The sequence below is a fragment of the Lithobates pipiens genome, unplaced genomic scaffold (assembly GCF_037356315.1).
Source record: "Lithobates pipiens isolate NorthernLeopardFrog02 unplaced genomic scaffold, aLitPip1_a1.2 Scaffold_8, whole genome shotgun sequence".
Taxonomy (NCBI): Eukaryota; Metazoa; Chordata; class Amphibia; order Anura; family Ranidae; genus Lithobates; species Lithobates pipiens.
Genome location: NW_027507903.1, coordinates 67,512,221 through 67,533,442, shown reverse-complemented (window position 1 = coordinate 67,533,442; position 21,222 = coordinate 67,512,221). Strand labels below are relative to the sequence as shown.

The following is a 21,222-nucleotide window of genomic DNA, read 5'->3' as shown; positions in this document are numbered from 1 at the left end:
GTCTCGTGAGATTCCCGTCACCAGGCTATTTGAAGGCTTACCGGAGTTATTGGATCCTCACAAATTTACATTTGGGGGATCATACAAGCTTTTGCAACTATGTGCAGATTCACCCAGCAACCAGTTATCCAGGGGGACCTCAAATGTAGGCAATCACTTCATACGTTGAGAGGTATTTTAACTCCAGCCAGATATTCCCATAGGCATGTTAAGAACATACGAAGAAAAAAACAGGGACCAAAAATAGCGTAATTCCGTTTTTATAGAAACAAATAAAAAATAAAAGTACAAAACAGAGTCCCAACGCTTTTCGTCGTAGAAGACGTCATTCCCTTTCTCACCCTTGGGTCAGTAATTTTTGGTTTATAGATAATTATTGTTTTTACACTAGGCTGTTTATGATAAAGTACTGGTATGAAATATATTGCAAAGATATACAATGTACTGTGCGTCCTAAATTACTGGTTACAAATCAAACCGCTCTTCTCCTCTTCTTCTTTGGGCTTTGTTCTTGGGCCCCTTCTTTTTTGAGACCTCTTCCCTGGGCCAGTTGGTAACTTCTCGTGACTTCCAAAACCACCTCTACACTGAGAACAACCAACTCATCTCAACATATTGCCCAAATTGTTCAGTCCTCCCAAGATCACCTGCTTTTTAGTTCCTTCATCACCTCCTTTCATTCTAACCTCCATAAGTTTTCTAGAACTTCTCCCATCCTCTGTAAGTCCCTACCCCAATCTGTTCAGTTACTTCTTACCCTGTCTGCCTTTAGGAGATCCTTGAAAACTAATTCATGCAGGGAAGCCAACCTCACCTCAACCTAAAAACTGTACTTTAACCTATCCCCCATGGCTATTATCTTGTGTACCGCTTCCACTCCCTTTTTTCTTTTTAGTAAACTCCTCGAGCAGGGCCCCCGTAATTCTCCTGTATTGGACTGTATTGCAACTGTGCTGTCTCCCTTCATATTGTAAAGTGCTGCGTAAACTGGTGGTGCTATATAAATATTGTATAATAATAATAATACAAGTGCAAGGGAAAGGTATGTTATGTTCATCAACTATTGCACAATGGAGACAAACAGTAGCTTCTTCCAAAATCAAAACTGTATGACAGATATGAGAAATCTAAAATGAGCAAAGGAAATTTTGAAAGAGATGCTTTTATCAAGACTATCACCTGTACCAGCTCCGATATCAGTACAGCCATGTCTCCCACTGCAACCTCTATCAATCCAGCTTACCAGCTTTGAACAGAGGTACCAAAGCGATAATTGCTTTGCTTTTAGCGGGAATATGATTTGTTGTGTTGACAATTTGGCCTGAGGGAAATATAAAGAAAGACATGGAGAGCAGAGATAAGCAATAGAAGCATTAGAGAGAGGTTGGAGGCCATATATATTGAGGTCTACAACCACATAGAACCTGTCGAGTTACATAAACACAGAATGACTGAATATAATTATTCCAGCCTTATGGTGCTTGCATAAAATTGCCATTACAGCTACTACCATGACCAGATCATGCCTATTTCAGTTGGAGGGGCCAAATAATGCTTATTTCAACTGGAGGGGCCAAGTAATGGTTATTTAAATTGGAGAGACCAAGTAATGCTTATTTCAACTCCAGTGCTTCTTACAACTCCAGTTCTTCTTCTGATCAGGAGAATTTAATCTCTTACTAAAAGGATGTGCAACTTCCATGAAGTGATGGAGGTACTGACTGAAGGAAGCTTTCCTTTAGAATGTAAGCTCTACAAGCAGGGCCCTCCTGTACCTTTTGTATTGAACTATACTGTAATTGTGTTGGCCCCCCTATACATTGTAAATCGCTGCGTAAACTGCTGGCGCTATATAGTGTATTATAATAATAATAATAATAAGTATGGAAAAAAAGTGGTGGGTGCTGACCTTCTAAAATTCTTGCTGCCTGGCTAGCTTTGGGGTCAATACTTTGAGATATTAGCTCATAACAAGCATGCAGATTAGAAATTCACATTATATCGAGGCAATTAGCACTTTGAAGAGAAGTCAGTCATTACGAAATCCTTTTGTCCCGCTTTTGTGCCCACATTTCCATTGTGAATGCAGCCTAAAAAAGTTAAAACATTTTGAAAAGCCCTATATAGTTGCCAGCAGAAAGACATGGAATGGGTTAGATTACGAGAGTTCCCTCTGTAACTATTATATTGACATACTAATTTAGTTAGTTTCATAAGGGAAAGGGTTAACCCAAGCTAATCAATATGTAGTATTAGTAAATTAGATAAAATTGAGGACAATAGAGTTTGACACATCACACATTCAAATCCAATAATATATAGCATGATATAAGGTATGCATAATTAAAATAAACACAAATAGTAACACAATAAAGTGTATATACCATCCTCTATTCAGATTAAAAGGATAACAGAAACATGTTATTGCACTATCAATAATTATAACTTGTCAATGTGCCCTGGTCAATGACTACACATATATGATATTTAACCCCAAAATACACAATTTTGCAGAATTTTGTAGTAATGAAACCAAATGTTTGTGGCACATGCAAGTGAAACAACTGAAATAAAAATGACGCACATGTCATAAGTGATAAGTTTTAGAAGCCTAATACATATGATTGTATCAAAAATCGTAGTACAAGGCCAGCCGATGATGTTAAAGATTTGCAATTTTCAAAATCTCTGACTTAAGAGCAATGTCAAACAGATATTTATAGATGTTTGTGCAAATCTTTTTTAATAGTACCTACATAATGATTGAGGCACAAACACACTATTGCCCAAAACTCATTTGCATTTCATAAACAAAAAGATCTCATATTGCTTTTCTCTCTAATCTCTTTTGTGGGCGTAATGTATGGATATACTGTATGTAGTAACTGCCTGTTCTTCTATGAGCATTACCCAATGAAGATTCTGTACAAAAGGTAGATGTGCCAATACCAGGAGCCCATCCGTGCTCCACACACTTAACAAACACAAAAGGTTGCACTCCAATGACTTCACTGGCATAACAGTTTATTCAGCCATAGCTGGCAAGCAACATAACCCAGCCTAAAGCCTCTCTAACATTTTTGGTACTGAAAATTTGGTAATGCAAAATTGTGTAACAGAAACTAAGAAAATACTTTTTTTTTTGCAAAAATATTAAAAGCCCAGTGGTAAATAAATACCACCAAAAGAGAGCACCGTCTCAAAAAAAGAGAAACATATAATTTGGGTACAGTGTTGCATGACCATGCAATTGTCTTGCAAAGTGAGCAGCACTGAAAATTGGCCTGGGCAGGAAGGGGGTGAAAGTGCCTGGTATTGAAGTTGCTAAAAGCCTTAATGTGTGTATGTGGGGGTGGGGGGGGGGGGGGGGGGGGACAGGCTCAACATTTTTTAGATAGTTTGAAAGGATAAGTTCACTTAAATGCACATTTGTTTACCTGAAAAAAAAACGATATATTTTTTTAAACCTGTAAAGCTTCAGATCTGTCAGAGTATCTGTGTGCCCACACATCCCATATGGGCAAGCAGATACACGGACAGAAAGAATCAGTGAACTACCACAGCGCTCCAATAGGATGTCAGGTCTTGTAGTTCATTCACACAGAGCTTTGTGTATACATGTTTGGGTGAAGCTCCATACAGCTGCGCTGATTTCAAAAGTGACAGCTAATACAGGGTACTTCACCCCGGACTGCTGTCACACGGAGGGGTGTTGGGGAGACCGCACAGAGGCTGCAGCATTGGTAACATGTGGCATGTTCCCAAAGGTGAACTTATCCTTTTAAGTGCGCATTTTTTTACACTAATTTTTTGTCAACTTTATTGCTATAGCATATTTACTATAAAAGGTTCTCGACAATGAGACATCAGGGGCTCTCTAAGACCTCTGATGTCTCTTCTGCATTCCACTGAAGCTAATGGTGCACAGATCACACTCAATTAGCTTCTTCCACATCAGTTAGAGGGGGTGAACGCAGAAACCGAAGTGATGGAATTCTGTAGCACTATATAGGGTTAAAAGTTATTTCAGAAGACTTTTTTTTGTAACTTAAATCTTCAGTTTCTATTAAAGCAGAGCTCCCAACTGTCACTGATTTTGAGGGACTGTCCCTGATTTGGAACAAAGTCCCTCTGTCCCTTATTCCTCCTCCTTTGTCCCTCATTTTGGTCTGATCTATATAGTTGTATATAAAATGCACTATTATACACTTTCAAAAAGTGTTTCCCAGTGCTAAACCTTTCCCTAATTCCTAAATTTCTGCTATTGCAAATTTCAAAAGCCAGTATAAAAGAATAGTAGTGGTAAAAAAAAGCACTTGTGGGTTTAAAGGGGTTGTAAAGGTAAATGTTTTTTCACCTTAATGCATTCTATGCATTAAGGTGAAAAAACATCTGACAGTGCTGGCGCCCCCGGCCCCCCGTTTTACTTACCTCACCCCTCGAAAGTCCCCCGACGTCCTCCGACGTCCTTTCCACCGTTCAGCCTGGCCGCTGATTGGCTGGAGTGGATGGATGGAAAGCAGCGCAGCCACTGGCTCACGCTGCTGTCAATCACATCCACTGATGCGGAGCGCCGGGGGGCGGGGACGTGTGATACAGCGAGCAGCTATAGCCACCGGCTGTATCACGGGAGCGCGCCCGCAGATGCTTCTCACCATGCGAGGGAGCTCGCATGAACGTGAGAAGTACCTGCGGAAGGAAGCAGAGACAGCCGCCGAGGGACCCCAGAAGAGCAGGTTCGGGGCCACTCTGTGCAAAACTAGCTGCACAGTGGAGGTAAGTATAACATGTTTGTTATTTAAAAAGAAAAAAAATTCACTTTACAATCCCTTTAACTAAATCATTTTTTTTGTATAATTCTCCTTTAAGGGTGTGTAGCAGGGCGTGTGCCCTATGCCTACACGCTTTTGCGAACAGGTGTTCCTCAGTACCGTCTCTCTAAAAGTTGTAAGGTATGCTAAAGGAGAAGTATGGTCAAAGCACTTTTGGCTATACTTCTCCTATGGGTCACAGAAGTGCACTTATTTCTGCTCTCCTGTGAACCATATTCAGCCAGCAGTGCACTAAAGTCTGCTATTCAGAGGCCATGCAGGCTCTGCAGAGGTCCTGACAACAATGTCAGGATTTGCCCAGCTGGGTTATCCACTCAGCATGCCACTGAGCGCTTGAGCCAGCCAATCCTGCCCCTCCACAGCCCGGCACTCCAGTGAGTGCTGGGGAGGCGGTGCACAGAGTGGTAATTGACAGTCTCAGCTTTGTGCTCAGAGTGGACCTGAGAACTGAGCGATCGCCATTGTTTGATTGCTCAGTTCTGGGTGTTAAGCCAGAGAGGAACAGCAGCAGCATCAGATCACTACAGCCATCTAGATGAGTATAAATATTTATTTTCAATTCCATTACTTCTCTTTTATAATAATATCTGGTGATCCTGACAGCCCTTGCTCTGGCAATTCATTTTACAGAGTGACTGTGCTCTTTTCCTTGTCTTTTAATTATGTACATGTAACAAAAGCTTCCAATGGGGACAACAAGTGGCTGTTCTACTCTAGTTGCCAGAAAATGCACTGGATCACCCCAAAAAAAATTGAGCACGCACTACTTCTCAAAAACGCACTAGGGTTGATTTTCCCGAAGGCAAATAGACTGTGCACTTTGTAGATGCTCCAGAACTTTGTAAATGAGCAGAAGCTCTGCTGACTTCCATCGTCCAATCATGCAAGCAAAAATAAAAAATAAATTATTTTCCTTGCATGTGATTGGGTATTCTTTGAAAATTGAAGCTTTATCTCATTTACTAAGCTCTGGAGCAAGTACACTTTGCAAAGTGCTCAGTCTACTTTCCTTTAGTAAATCCAACCCCTATGTGTTTGCAATCTGCACTTGGGGTGTCATTCACAATATATTGACATTAGCAGCAGATCGCACACCCAGTGTGTTTTGAACGTTGTGCGGGAAACACACACGGAATGCAGGTTTCCTGCACGCGTTCTGACATAAACGAGCCCTAAATATCAAGTGTTCATCTTCACCCACCCTTTCCTTTATCAAATCATTTCACTCTTAGCCCCTGAGAAGAGCTTTGTACCCTTTTTGCAGGTACTGTTGCAGTTTACAAAAAAAAAAAAAACAATATCAAAGAACAAAAACCTGCAGTACTGGTGTCCTGACTGTGTTCTCCTTTAAAGTATTTCATATCTACAGTTCATTTCCATATTAACATAATTCCTTCATATAAATGTACTTGCTATTTACGATTCTCCACTGCTAGCTGTATTTCCCTGCCATTTACCATAAAGCTCGGCAAAACATTGCAATACAATGAAGGCCATAAATAAGCAAGTACCAACACTGCCATGATTTTAGTACAAATCTCTAGCTATTTTGTTTTTATTTTTTAAACTGCTTTCCTAATGTGATGTTAAGATACATTAGTGCTCATTTAATTCCATTTGCATGCCCCATATAAACGTCAATATGTGGATTTTCAGTGGTTTTTATTAAAGTCATAAATATCTAATTTGCAGCTTGGTTTCATACATCACTAGGCGCAGGAAACTAGAACATAATTAGCTGCGGGCTCTCAGTTAAGCACACTGCTGTGTTTGACTGTGTTTGAGGAACCCTGCATATTACCCTGATGTGTGCCATCATTCTTTGCCACTTTTTTATTCTTCCTCAGCAAAGAAAGGACTAAAAGCCAGAGAAATAGAAAAAAAGAAATCAGTTCAGTCTTTGTATGGTGTCCAACAAATGATGGGCCCCTACTGGGGTTGGATTAGAAGACATTCGATAACTAAACTTATGTTTTATTCTCAAATTTACTTTTTTTAAATCATCACTGAAGACTTACCCAAACCAGGGACGTTTTTAAGGCAGGGCAAAAGGGGCAGCTGCCCTAGGCCCTGACATTGTTGTGGGGCCCAAAGCAGCTGCCTCATACTTGCTAACTATCTTGGTTTAAATTCCCTCATCCCTTGAGGTTTAAGTCCTGTGCTGTGTCCTGACATATCAGTGTGAAGTACTGCTACAAATGCTGCCCAGCTCTGCCCTATTGTTGTGTACAGATGACTCACCTGCAAACACTGTGTTTACATGTAAATAACTGACATTCATATGTAAATAGTGGCGGTCGGCAGCATTGATATGTATATCATGCCCCCCTGAGGTCATATCCACAGTAATCTCTAGCAACCAAATAAACAAGCAAAAATCATGTGCTGTAACCTCTAGGAACGAATCAGTGAGCCGTTATGTCAGTGTGGGGTAATGATGCACTGTAACCTCTAACAACCAGTCAGTGAGGGGAAATGATACACTGTAACCTCTAGAAACCAGTCAGTGAGTGGTAATGATACACTGTAACCTCTAGCAACCAGTCAGTGAGCGGTAATGATACACTATAACCTCTAGCAACCAGTTAGTGAGCGGTAATGATACAATGTAATTTTCGGCAACCAATGGCAATAGCTGACTGATCTGATTCAGTAAACTGATTTTGAGTCTAGCTGCTATTTATTGTATGTCTCAGAGCGGGTGGGGAGTGAAACTGCATCAGGGGGCCCAAAGAACAGTTTTGCCCAGGGTCCAATCAATATTAAAGACGGCCCTGACCCCCACCGTTTATATAACTCCCAACTTTGGGAATGATGGACATCTTGGGGCGGGGAAGACATGCAGCACATGAAGCGCCAAGATAAAAATGGGCATGGCTAAATGGTGCTGAATATTGGGCGTGACTTAAAGTATAAGTTCACCTTTACAGAAAATCTGTAAGGTGAACTTACACTGGACCCCCTTCTCATCCCTCCCCAGTCCCACTGTACCTGAGGCTGGCAATCACCCACTAGGAGACATCAGGTTTCCGCTTTACCGGTCCAGGGAATTGAAATCCCTGCTGCTTTCTCTCTTCTTCTCCCCTGCTGGCAGGACGGGCTAGGCGAGTTCTTATTGGTACGGAGGTTTCTAATTGGATGGTACGTTTAGGAGATTAAGCCGCTGAGATTTCAAATCCCCGGACCGGTGAAGCTTGACCCGATGTGTCACAGTGGGTGATCACTGGCCTCAGGTACAGAGGGACGGGGGGGGGGGGGTTCAGCGGGGGCTGGGGAGGGGGTCCAGTGTAAGTTCACCTCTCAGATTTTCTGTAAAGGTGAACTTACCCTTTGAATGAATGTTTAAATAAAGTCTAAAGCCGGCCTTAGATTGATTTTATCCATCTATGGGAAGGCTGGTTGTACTGAAGTTGATTCAGCTTGTCAGAAACTTTTCATGTGATCACTGCTGGTGGCTATCGCAGTCGGCTGTGAACCTTGCATGCTGCCGGCAGGGAAGGCTCCCTGCACTTCCCGCCGGCAGAACACAAAAGCGCTCTGGGAGAGATTCCCCTATCATTACTGATTGTGTTGATGGGGAAATAGAGTGATCTTTCTTTACACTGCTCCTTCACCGCTCCAAAGAAGCTGCTGGCAGAACTTTTCCCTGACGTCCTGCCAGAGCACTGCTGTAGTGTGAAAGCCCTCATACAATGGTGCAGCTTCTTTAGGGCGGATTGCAGGCGCTATTTCTAACGCTATAGCGCCTGCAAAACGCCCTGGTGTGAAAGGGGTCTTAATGTCCAAATGTCAGCAAATCCACCCCAGTGGAGATTCTTAACCTTTAGTGAAGCCATGCTGTTTAGTAGACATGTGCAGAGTAAAATATTTAGTTTCGGAATTTCGTTTTTGATCGAAAAATTAATTTATTTAGTTACTCCCGAAATTCGTTTTTATTTATTTCGTTTTTCGTTCAAAAATTGCATTCGTCCGAAAATCCACATGAAATACGGTTGAATCTGTCTTTGAAGGCTTATGGTGTCTGTCGAATGTATAAAGAAGATTCGATGGAGCTAGTATATAGCATACTTCGTGTGAACTTTAGAACCCTATTAAAGTCTATGGGACTCCAACGTTCAAAATCTAAACTGCTAATTTTAAAGGCTAATATGCAAGTTACTGTCCTAAAAAGTGTTTGGGGACCCGGGTCCTGCCCCAGGGGACATGTATCAATGCAAAAAAAAAGTTTTAAAAACGGCCGTTTTTCGGGAGCAGTGATTTTAATAATGATTAAAGTGAAACAATAAAAGTGTAATATTCCTTTAAATTTCGTACGGGGGGGGGGGGGGGGGGTGTGTGTCTATAGTATGCCTGTGAAGGAGCGCATGTTTCTGGTGCTTAGAACTGTCCCTGAACAAAGTGTCATTTATGCAGGAAAAAAAGTCCTTTAAAATCACTCGCAGCTATTATGAATTGTCGGCTCCGTAATCCCACTGCCTCAACACAGCACTGTATCCTGTATGTAGTCGATGCAGTTTATACAGCGATCACATCCATTACTGAGTCCTTTTCGTCCAAATTAAGTATTTAAAGTGGACCTTCAGTAATTTTTTCAACTTTCCTTCTATTAAATCTTTTTCCCTTAACTTTGGATAGCAAAACATTTTTTTTTTCTGCCATGAAATACCTTATACACCCACTTCCTGTTTCTTGACTGGTAAAAAGCCTAGGCTTATGACATCATGTACAGCTCTTGCCAGGAAGGAAGGGGGGATGAGTCTTTTACGAGGGCCAATGAGAGCTGCAGAGTTGGAGGTGTGTCTCTGGGTGTCTGCATAAATCCAGGAAGTGAACAGTTAGCAGCTTCAGTTGCCCACAGTTAAAATGATGGCAGCCAGACTCAGTGGAGGGAGAGTTCTGCAGCATATTTAGCAAGTAAATAATCGCAGTATATATAAAATAATATGCAAAGTGGTTGGACAGAAGCTTCAGAATGGCAAAGATGTTTTTTTATTACAAATTATGTGAGCAGACTGCAGTTCCTCTTTAAAATAACAAGAAACCTGGTGTTAGGCTTTAAGCAGTGGACATGTAGAAATGTAAGTATTTTCTATATATAGGTTTGATGGATGTGTCTTTTTTCTTCCTATGTAGGTCTAATTGCTGCTGTCATTCCAGATAGCAGTGCTCATAATTCAGCCGTGTTGTGAACTGCTCTACAGCTGTTCATCTCTATTGCAAAACTTTTGTGACACGTCTGCAAACATGATTTTCAATGGAAATCTGGACTTTTTGTACACAGGCTGTGTTGTGACTACTCAGTTTCTGTAGCCTGGAGGTAGAAACCAACAAAGAATAAAGAGCAGATGCTCAGGAGTGGGCAGCGATCCATCAAGGAACATTGCTTGCTAGCTTGAAATGTCCAGCTTATAGGTCTTCACTCGTCAGTGGATGAAAGTCGCTGTTAACATGCACAGCATGCACCACAACATTTATCACTGTGCGTCAGCTCTACATTGATCTATAGGCTTATTCAATAAACACTGCAAGCAGAAGAACACTATCCTAACCTATAGTAGCCAACAGAATTCCTTTCTCTTAAAGAAAATGATTTATAATGTGTACATGTATAAGAGATCAGCTTGATGTATAGAAATGTAAAAAAAAAGTGTGAATCTTCTGAAATTTTTATATGGTATGTAATTAAAATAAATTACTCTATTTACAAAGAGCTTTAGGTGTTCCTCCAAGACCAAAAAAATTAATAATAACTAAAATGCTTTTTTTTCCAGGGTGTATATGAAAAAAATTGTTTTTGATATACTTAAAGTGGAGAGCCACCCTTAAAAAAAAGAAATAGCATAAAAATGCTCCTAAAAATGTAAAAAAAATAGATTTTTTCTTTTCACTTACCTGAAATGGCTGTTGCTAGGCAGATTGTCCTAATCTGGCACTTGCTACACCGCGGTGATCTTCAGTATTCTCCTCCTCGTGTTGTATTCTGGGGAAGGTGGCACGGTGTGTTCTGAGAACTCAAACAAGGGGGGTAAAACTGCGCTGAGACCTAAAAAATATTAATCCAAAATATAAAAAATTATAATCAAAAATCACAATACTGCTGCTCAACTGTGGGATACGCACACAATCAATGAAAGTAGAAAAAAGAGCTGCACCAATACATAAAAGTAGCTGTCACACTTATAAATAAAACAGCACTACATTCACCATAAAGTCTCTGACTTATTAAATTAATATAAGTCCATAATGGAAAAGAATCTTTGAGTTGAAAACAAATCGCTCAGCTTCAAAAAGGACACACCACAGTGATTCCACACACCTATTGATAATGTGCCCAGCCACCGACAAAAGAATGCGCTTACCAGATGGTAAAGCGTAAGGAGCGTTATGGTAAGAGCCAATCGCAACCTCTCGCCTGTACCAGATGTCTTGCTATCGCAGGGGCGACACTTCATATGCTGTAGATCATTACGGTGCTCCACACTCCCATTTCCACACAATGAATATGCTCAGAAAAGATAGAGAAGCTTTCCATAGTGTAAAATCATTGGTAATCCTTTAATTGTAAACGAAAATGCATTTATATACGAAAAAAGTTTAATCACATGAATACAAGCCGGCCGGAAAACTCAGTAGCCCGTCCTCCTCTCGTTTAGCTTAGTGACGTCAGAGCGCGCCTTCTCTGGCACGTTTCGTTAGACGTGACGTTTTCAAAGGTTCTGAGAACTGTGTGTGTTCCAGAACACAGCTGACCATTCACAAAGCGCTGCGCGACTCGCTCATGCACAGTAGGAAACGGGTAGTGAACCCGTAATGCTCCACTGCCTGTTTCCCTTACTTAGAATGGTGATGCCGGGACCCGATGCGATGGACGGATCGGCCGCAGGCGGACTACATCGCAGGCACCCTGGACAGGTAAGTGTGCTTATTAAAAGTCAGCAGCTACGGTGTTTGTAGCTGCTGACTTTGAAAAAAAAATTTGCAGCTGGACCCCCGCTTCAAAGTGGGGTGCCCCTAAAAAAATAAAATAAAAGTCAACAGTTACAAATACTGCAGCTGCTGACTTTTAATAATCGGACACTTACCTGTCCCAGGGTCCAGCGATGCAGGGGAACGAAGCCCCTCCTCGTTCCCTGCTCCACTCGCAGCACCGTCATTTGTACTGTGGGCACCCGGCTGTGACTTCACAGCCGGGCACCCACTGCGCATGCGCGAATGGCGCAGGACGCCGTGATACCGCCGCACAGTCACCTGGGACACGTGACAGGTCCCAGATGACTGTGCGGCGTGAGGGGAAGCGATGTCACCAGCCCGGGCAAGGAAGAAAGCAGACTACAAGGGACCCCCTAGCAACAGATATTTAGAGGTGAGTAAAACATTTTTTTTTTCAATTATTTTTTTATTTTTTTTAAGAATTTTAAACAATTTTTTATTTTTTGGTGGCAACACCACTTTCAGTTGTTTTTAAATTATTATATGTGTATGTACAGTATGTATATGTATATATATTTCATATTTAATAATTTGAAAATAACTTAAAGGGTAACCACTTTTATGGGGAAAAAAAAAATTAGCAATTATAATATAATATAATAATAATTATAATATAGTATAGCACTGACCCCCAAAGGAGCTGCAATTGTACTATCATCTCAACATAGAATGACAGGACAATGAATTTTGATAAAACAGTTATAAGCAATACATATATATATATATATATATATATATATATATATACACGGGAGCTCCCCCTACCTTTATAGCTATACGTGAGATCTTACTTAAAGTACTCAGTCTTAAGTCTTCTGGTCTTTGCTAGCAATGATAATTCCTTATAATTTTTAATCCAAGGGTTAAAGTAATTAACCGGTTCCCGACCAGCGCATGCCGATGTACGTCGACAGAATGGCACGGGCAGGCATATTGGCGTACAGGTACGTCCAATCTTCAATGCCGCCCTGCCATCGGGAGTGCGCCACCGGCGGCGCACTCCCGCGCTGGTTGGGACTCCCGTGAGTCCGGTCGCGGGACCCGCGGACTCGATCGTCGCGGGCATCCCCGCGATCGTCTGACGGGACGGCTGAATGGAGGAAATGCCGTGTAAACAGCATTTCTCCATTCTGCCTAGCAACTAGTGAGGCTGATCTCTGCTCCATGTGATTGGAGCAGAGATCAATGTTCACTAAATGAAAGCCCAACCCCCCCACAGTTAGTAACACACCCCTAGGAACACTTAACCCCTACACTGCCACCCACTGGTTAACCCCTTCACTGCCAGTGTCATTTACATAGGAATCACTGCATTTATATAGCAGTGATTACTGTATAAATGACAATGGTCCCAAAAATGTGTCAAAAATGTCCGATGGGTCCCCCACAATGTCGCAGTCACAATAAAAATCGCTGATCGCCACCATTACTAGTAAAAAACAAAAAAAATATTAATAAAAATGCTATAAAACTATCCCTATTTTGTAAATGCTATAACTTTTGCGCAAACCAATCAATAATCGCTTATTGCGATTTTTTTTTACCAAAAATATGTAGAAGAATATGTATCGGCCTAAACTGAGGGAAAAAAATGTTTTTTTTATATATTTTTGGGGGATATTTATTATAACAAAAAGTAAAAAATAATGCGTTTTTTCAAAATTGTCGCTCTATTTTTGTTTATACCGCAAAAAATAAAAACTGCAGGGGTGATCAAATACCACCAAAAGAAAGCTCTATTTGTGGGAAAAAAAGGACGTTAATTTTGTTTGGGAGCCACGTCGCACGACCGCGCAATTGTCAGTTAAAGCGACGCAGTGCCGAATCGCAAAAAGTGGTCTGGTCTTTGACCAGCAAAATGGTCCGTTCTGTAAGTGGTTAAAGTTGAGTTAAGGATGATCCTAGTGTTGCTTCTGTAAATATAATATAATATAATACATGAGATGTGATAGTAAGTAGGCCTTATGCCTGCCTAGTGTCAGTTGCTATACTCCTCCTCCGTGGGTCTTTGGATCCCAGCGAGGCCTGTATGTAAGTCTGACTAGGTGAAAAGTTTAGAAAACTATGGGTTGTAAGATTTAAAAGAGAAGTATTTTTTTGTTCCTTTTTGCTGTTTTATACTCACTTTGGTGGATGCAGCATCGGTGTGATGCTGCATCTGTCCCCCGGTGCCTCTGCACTGAGAATTGAGTGATCAAACATTGCCGATTGCTCGGTTCTCACAGCTCCCCAAGCAGAGAGTGGCTGACTGTCAATCAGCAGCTCTCTGCTCTGCTCTCTCCTCACTCACTGGAGCACTAAAATGTGGAGGGGCGGGAAGCGGCCATCTCAGGGTCTCAGCAGCTCGCTGAGAGGCTGAGACGGGTATCAGTCCAGGCACCTGGCGGATCCAAAATGTATTGTCATGATGGCGCGGTGTCTCCGAACTGATTCCTGTGACGTCAGCAGAGAGCGGACTTTGGTCCTCTCTCTGCTGAAAATGGGTCACAGGAGTGCAAAACTAATTGCCTTCCTGTGACCCATAAGAGAAGTACAGCCAAACGAGGTAAGGCTGGACTTCTCCTTTAAGTCAGATTTTTGGCACTGCCCCCCTCTCCCTGTCCTCCTCCCTCATTTTTAGTGAGAAGCTTCCAAAGGGAAATCACGTCTAAAGGGATGCAGGCCTTGCCAATTTCCTCATTACAGCCCTGCAGGTGCAGCATCTGATTGCTAATTATAAAACCACTACCCTTCGCCTTCACTTTGGCTTTAGGCACAGACAAGCAACTATATATTCACGCAGAGGGGATTGTTTTTTCTCTCAACAAAAGTGGAGTTACTCTTTAAGTTGTTATATAGAATATATATATATAAAAAAAATAAAAACCCAAGTGGTGATTAAATATCACCAAAAGAAAGCATCATTTGTGTGAAAAAAATGCTAAAAATTTCATTTGGGTACAGTGTTGTATGACCGTGCAATTGTCATTCAAATTGTGACAGCGCTGTAAACTGGTCTGGGCAGGAGGGGAGTTTAAAGAGGAAGTAAACCCTGATGCGTTTACTTCCTCTTTGATTCCCTGCAAAGGTAAAGCATAATGGACTACTATGCATCGCATAGTAGTCCATTATGTGTCACTTACCTGACACAGGGGCCAGCGAAGTCACCGCTGTCCCCTGTAGTCCGGAGCATCAATCTTCTTGGTGGGTCTCGCTGCTCCGGCGCTATCATTTGTCGGAGCCGCGATGATGTCACTCCCGCGCATGTGCACGGAAGCCGCCACTCACGTCATATCGCCGTTAACTGCGGCACGCTCAGTGCGCCTGCGCGCCACTGTCTACGGTGCATGCCTGTCTTTCGGCAAATATCTCCTAAACCGTGTAGGTTTAGGAGATATTTCTTGGACCTACAGGTAAGCCTTAATCTAGGCTTACCTGTAGGTCAAAGTGGTTTGTAAGGGTTTACAGTGCCCAGTAAGCAAGTGGTTAACCACTTACCGACTGCCGCACGACGATGTACGTCCCTTTTTTGAAGAGGGATATCTCGGTAATGGCAGCAGTTGCTGCCACAACCAAGGTATCCATCTCTTCAGGCGGAGGTTCAGTAAACGATAATGGTGGTCTCTGCAGCGGATTCGCTGCCAGATCACCGTTATCGGTGGCGGTAGTGGCGCCACCCCCCTCCCGCTGCTCTCTGGCCTTTTACTGGAGCCGTCAGCAGTGGCAGAAGCGATCGGGTCCTGTCACTTCCTTGGTATGGAGACAAGTGAGGCTAAGATAGCTCCCACCCGTCTCCATACCATAGCAGGACGGAAGCGACATCAAAATGTCACTTCCACCCATACGTTTTAAAGGCACATTTTTTCGATGTCATTTTTTCAAATGACAAATTATTATTATTATTATTATTTTTTTATTGCATTTAAGTCTCTTTTTTTTCAAAACAGTGTAAAAATAAATAAAATAAAATAAATATGAAAAAAAAAAACATTTTTTTAAAGCACCCCGTCCCGACGAGCTCACGAGCAGAAGCGAACGCATACGTGAGTAGCGCCGCATATGAAAATGGTGGTCAAACCACACATGTGAGGTATCGCTGCGATCGTTAGAGCGAGAGCAATAATTCTAGCCCTCCTCTGTAACTCAAAAAATACAACTTTTAAAATGTTTTAAATGTCACCTATGGAGATTTTTAAGGGTAAAAGTTTGACGCCATTCCACAAGCGGGCGCAATTTTGAAGCGTGACATGTTGGGTATCAATTTACTCGGTATAACATTATCTTTCACAATAAAATTGGGCTAACTTTACTGTTCTTATTTTTTTTATTCAAAAAAGTGATTTTTTTTTCCAAAATAAGTGCGCTTGTAAGACCGCTGCGCAAATACGGTGTGACAAAAAGTATTGCAATGACCGCCATTTTATTTTCTAGGGTTTTCGGAAAAAAAATGTATAATGTTTGGGGGTTCTAAGTAATTTTCTAGCAAAAAAGTCTGAAAAAGAGGCCCGGTCCTTAAGAGGTTAAATAAATAACACAATAATAACGCAAATGTATGTTTATTATCAGCTTGCAATCTAGCAATATAACCCTGGCAAAGCAATTTTTTTCCATCTGTAGTTTGTGTTGATTCAGCTACACATCTTGTGTACTTCAGCCTAAACTGATGAAATCCCATCTCTCAGTTAGAGGTGAAGTATGCAAAATAAACAATTACCTGCACTGTACAGTAAAGTCTCATACTTGACTCAAATCTCTGTGTGAACATGGGCTATATGCTAGAGTTTAAATAAATGTATAAAATAAAAGATAAAATGTATTTGCAGTCCTAATGCGGAACTTAACTGTATCTGAACACCACAAAACTGAAAACACTATTTCATTCAATTTAAATATTCAAAGCGAGCTCCCCCATCCATCCATGTCTCCATGCTTTATTTTGCTGAGAAATCACTTTGAACCCCCCCCCCCCCCCAAGCCACTGCGATCTTGACTAAGGGCAGATGATTCATGTAACATTTACTTCCTGGAATCCATCTGCCTTTAACCACTTTATCCACCAGACCTTTTCTGGAACTTTTTGTTTAAGAGAGGCCCTGGAGAATAAAATGGCAATCGTTGCAATATTTTATGTTACACCGTATTTGCACAAAACTATAGAAACCACATATATGGGAGTTCACGGGAGAGGGTGAGCCTGTGGTGGAGGCACAGTCATGAAAGGGTGCAGCCAGATGGATGGATGATGAGCGGCTGCAGGCACAAAGTCCGGATCTCTTTGTCACTGACTGTTAACAGGGAAATGTTTTGACAGCCCAGCAAGCATGTGTAATGCCGTGGCTTCCTCATTCCCGGTGTCAATGGCTGATGGATGTAATGTCCACCTGGAGTCCAGGCTCACAGGACTGGATTCAAGGGACCTTCCCCTGCTGAATACCAGAGTGGTCACACTGTCGCCCTCCTCCAACAGTTTTGGTCTGTATCATTTTCTTTGTTTATTCTATGGGTTATTTTTTAACCTCATCATTTATATTTCCCATGAGTGGTGGAGGGCTAGCGCCATTCCTGGCCATTCCTGGTGTTGGGGGAATTTTTTTTAATTTCCCGTTGAATGTTTACCCACTATCTTGTGGGTGTGGTGCATATTCTGAAAGCACACCAAAATTCCTGCATTCAGGTGAATTTTGGTGTGAAAATGCACCAAATCCATAGGATATATTAGAAGTCTATGGCTCAATATTGCTAACCCGCAGGAAAGCAGCAGTTGGACTACGCTGAACTTGTGGATCAGTGTGAAAGCAGCCTGATGGTTGTCCCTTTGACCCTTGATGGAACGCACTTGGAATCATTATGCCTGAGAAAGGAGCCGGAGCTACAAAGGAAGAATCGGCATATGCAGCTCCTGCTCGCTCCACGGCCGCCTGTTCCCTCCAGGCCAGGTCGCTGCACTTTTACGCTCTGGGGTGGTGGGTGAGCAAGCCCAGATCGCAATCAACAGGTTGCAGACCTCTGGCAAGTGCTTCCCTGGTTTGGTGTTGCGGGCCACATCAGAGGGCTCAATGGGCAACGGGTTGAACTGTTCTACAACTACAGCTGCCAAACCAACCTAAAAACTTGAAAGGGATTGGATTGTATGATAGGACTAATATATACACTTATGTAATATTTTTGACCTCATTGAAAAAGCAGATTAAAGTCTGGTTCACATCTATGTGGTTTCCAGAGCCTGCATTTGCTTGGGCACAGCAGCTTATTCATTTCAATGGGCTGTTATCCCTCCTGAAATCATCCTTACACCTCTTCCAAAAATGCGGCTACATGGAAACTGCATAGTGCAGTGTGGTTTCCAGTAAGCCCTTGTACACATGGTCAGACATTCCGACAACAAAATCCGTCAGATTTTGTCCGACGGATTTTGTCCGAAACTGTTGCATACACACAGTCGGACAAAGTTGTCAGAAAATCCAATCGTACTTAACGTGATGACGTTATTTCGTTAAAACGGGACTACGTTCAGGCTAGTAGCCAATAGCTTTGGTCTAGGAATTTGATCCGAGCATGCGTGGCACTTTGTCCGATCGAAATTCTCTACACATGATCGGACAAAGTCCAATCGGATCCTGTTGTCGGAAAATTTTATAGCCCAGCTGGAAAACTTGGTCCGTCGGAAACAGTCCGATGGACCCCACACACTGTCGGATTATCCGTCAACACGGTCCTATCGGACATTGTCCATCGGAATGTCCGACCGTGTGTACAAGGGCTAAGGGAAACCACGCTGTGGTTGCCAGTGCATGGGGGTGCCATTAGGATTAATGATACCCCCACGCATTTCCTAACCAGCAGCGCATTTTTCTCCTTCAGTTCAGTGCAATTACAGAAAATGTATAGCTTTAATGCTAGAAGTCGAATGTATGGCCGCCAACAAGAAGTTGGTGGAGTAGGCTAAGGTTGTAAAGATGATATTTACTTTTGTAATCTTGTCCCAAGTGTTTTTCCAGTATAATGCATCCGATACTAAAGACAGCAAGAACAATAGTAAAATTAGAAAAGCATTGCACAAAATATGGTAAAAGAAATTTTGAAATTCATAATCTTTAATGAATATGGTTGAAGGCAGTGTCCTTAATGGATCCCGTAGGCTTGAACAAAGCTATTATGCATTTTATTATGTGTTTTATTTTTATGCCATTAAAATCGTAAATTTTATGTTAAGGCTTATAGCATCTTATTTAAAATGAAAAAAAAAATAACTTGTTAGAAATAGATAGAAAATCATAAACCAAAGGAAAAAAGGAAACAGAAGAAATAGCAGCTGGAATATATTACACTTCAAACAGATGCAGCAAACAGCGCATATTACATTGAAGTAACCTGTTACTGTGTTCTTTTTTTGGCGAACACTCGCATAAAACAACCTATTGTCATTTTGTAATTTTACAGCGTTTGTTAAAAAAAAAAAAAAGGTTTTCAGCCGCTGGAAAGGGAAATGCCCCAGCTGGAAGACAGGGTGAAAAGAGAAAAGAAAAGCACTCGCTATAATTGACGGGGAATGTGACTTGCCAGTCACATAGGAACTCTGGAGTGCCATCAGCCCAGGGGGATCGTGTATAGCAGAAGGTAGGCAGCACTTGATTAAGAACATTTTTTCCTCCTAAATAAGAATCCCTAGGGAGTTAATTGTCAATCTTTAAGAAGCAGGTGAAAAAAAAAAAAAAAAGAATGAAGTGCTTTCAATATCTCCACAACGGGGATAAGCAGAGATTTCTACCACCAAAGTTGTTATTTCATTACAGTTTTAACCTTGTTCCCATCTTATTAGCTTTTCTTATTTAATTTTGGTTTTGGAAAGCTAAAATTATAGAACAATTTGATAGATTTGTTGAATATTTTGGTTAAGTCAACTTACTTTAACAAAATACTTAATCCTCTTTCTACAGATAACAGTCAATTTTAAAACTGTTTTTTCATCATTTTAATATCTTTTCTATAACTGAATCATGTGGCTCAGTAGGAATAAGTTGGAGAATTATTTTACTAATAGATCTTTTTTTCAATCGAGGTGTGATCATTTATCACAGAAAGGGCTGTGGATACCTCTACAGCAAGCCGACAGAATATATTAGAAATCCCTTTGCTTTAAATACGTATCTATCATATAGGTCTTTGGCAAGGGAACTTTAAAGCTCCGTACACACGATTAGACTTTCCGGCGGGAAATGTTCGATGACAGGCTGTTGGCGGTAAATCGGACAATTGTTGTTGGACTTTCCGCCAACAAATGTTGGCTAGCAGGTTCTCAATTTTTCCTGCAGACAAATGTGTGTTGTCGGATTTTCCGAGCGTGTGTACACAAGTCCATCGAGCAACAGTCCAAAGTACAAACACGCATGCTCGGAAGCAGAAGCGGCCAGTCTAAACTAGTGTTCGTAATGGAGAATTAACATTCGTGATGTGGCAAATTCTAAAAATCTCCAAATGCGGCACACATTCTCTTGTTCTTTAGAACCCTTTCACACTGAGGGCGCTTTACAGGCGCTACAGCACTAAAAGTAGTGCCTGCAAAGATCCCTGAAACAGCCGCTACTTTGGAGCGGTGTGCTAGCAGGACGGTAAAAAAAGTCCTGCTAGCAGCATCTTTGGAGAGGTGAAGGAGTGTTTATACCGCTCCTCTACCGCTCCTGCCCATTGAAATCAATGGGGCAGCACGGCTATACTGCCGGCAAAGTGTTGTAGTTTGGGCTGCTCTTTTAACAATTTAAGGACCGGAAGATTTTCCCCCTTAATGACCAGGCCATTTTTTGCGATACGGCACTGTGTCACTTTAACTGACAATTGCGCGGCCGTGCGACGCTGTACAAAATTGATGTCCTTTTTTTCCACAAATAGAGCATTCTTTTGGTGGTATTTGATCACCTCTGCAGTTTTTATTTTTTGCGCTATAAACAAAAAAAGGGCATCAATTTTGAAAAAAACAAACAATACTTTTTACTTTTTGCTATAATAAATATCCCCAATTTTTTTTTTTTATTAATTTCTTCATCAGTTTAGGCCGATATATATTCTTCTACATATTTTTGGTAAAAAAAAAGATCGCAATAAGTATATTGATTGGTTTGTGAAAAAGTTAAAGCATCTACAAAATAGGGGATAGATTTACGGCATTTTTTTTTCTACTAGTAATGGAGGTTATTTGTGGGACTACAACATTGGGGCAGACAGATTTGACACTTTTTTTTTGGAACTATTGGCATTTGTACAGCGATCAGTGCTATAAAAATGCACTGATTACTGTATAAATGTTACTGGTAGGGAAAGGGGTTAACACTAGTGGGCGATCAAGGGGTTAAATGTGTTCTCTCATGTGCATTTCTAACTGTGAGGGGATGAGACTGACTGGAGGAGGAGACAGATCGCTGTTCCT

The 21,222-nt window shown here is 41.5% G+C and overlaps 1 long non-coding RNA gene across 1 annotated transcript in view; it reads right to left on the bottom strand.

The window, feature by feature from the left end:
- LOC143960147 (uncharacterized) overlaps nucleotides 1-21,222 on the bottom strand; it is a 349,230-nt gene that overhangs the window by 47,035 nt on the left and 280,973 nt on the right. Inside the window, exon 3 of the long non-coding RNA XR_013270268.1 lies at nucleotides 10,725-10,875. This is a non-coding gene — a long non-coding RNA (uncharacterized LOC143960147). The remainder of the gene's footprint in view (nucleotides 1-10,724; nucleotides 10,876-21,222) is intronic.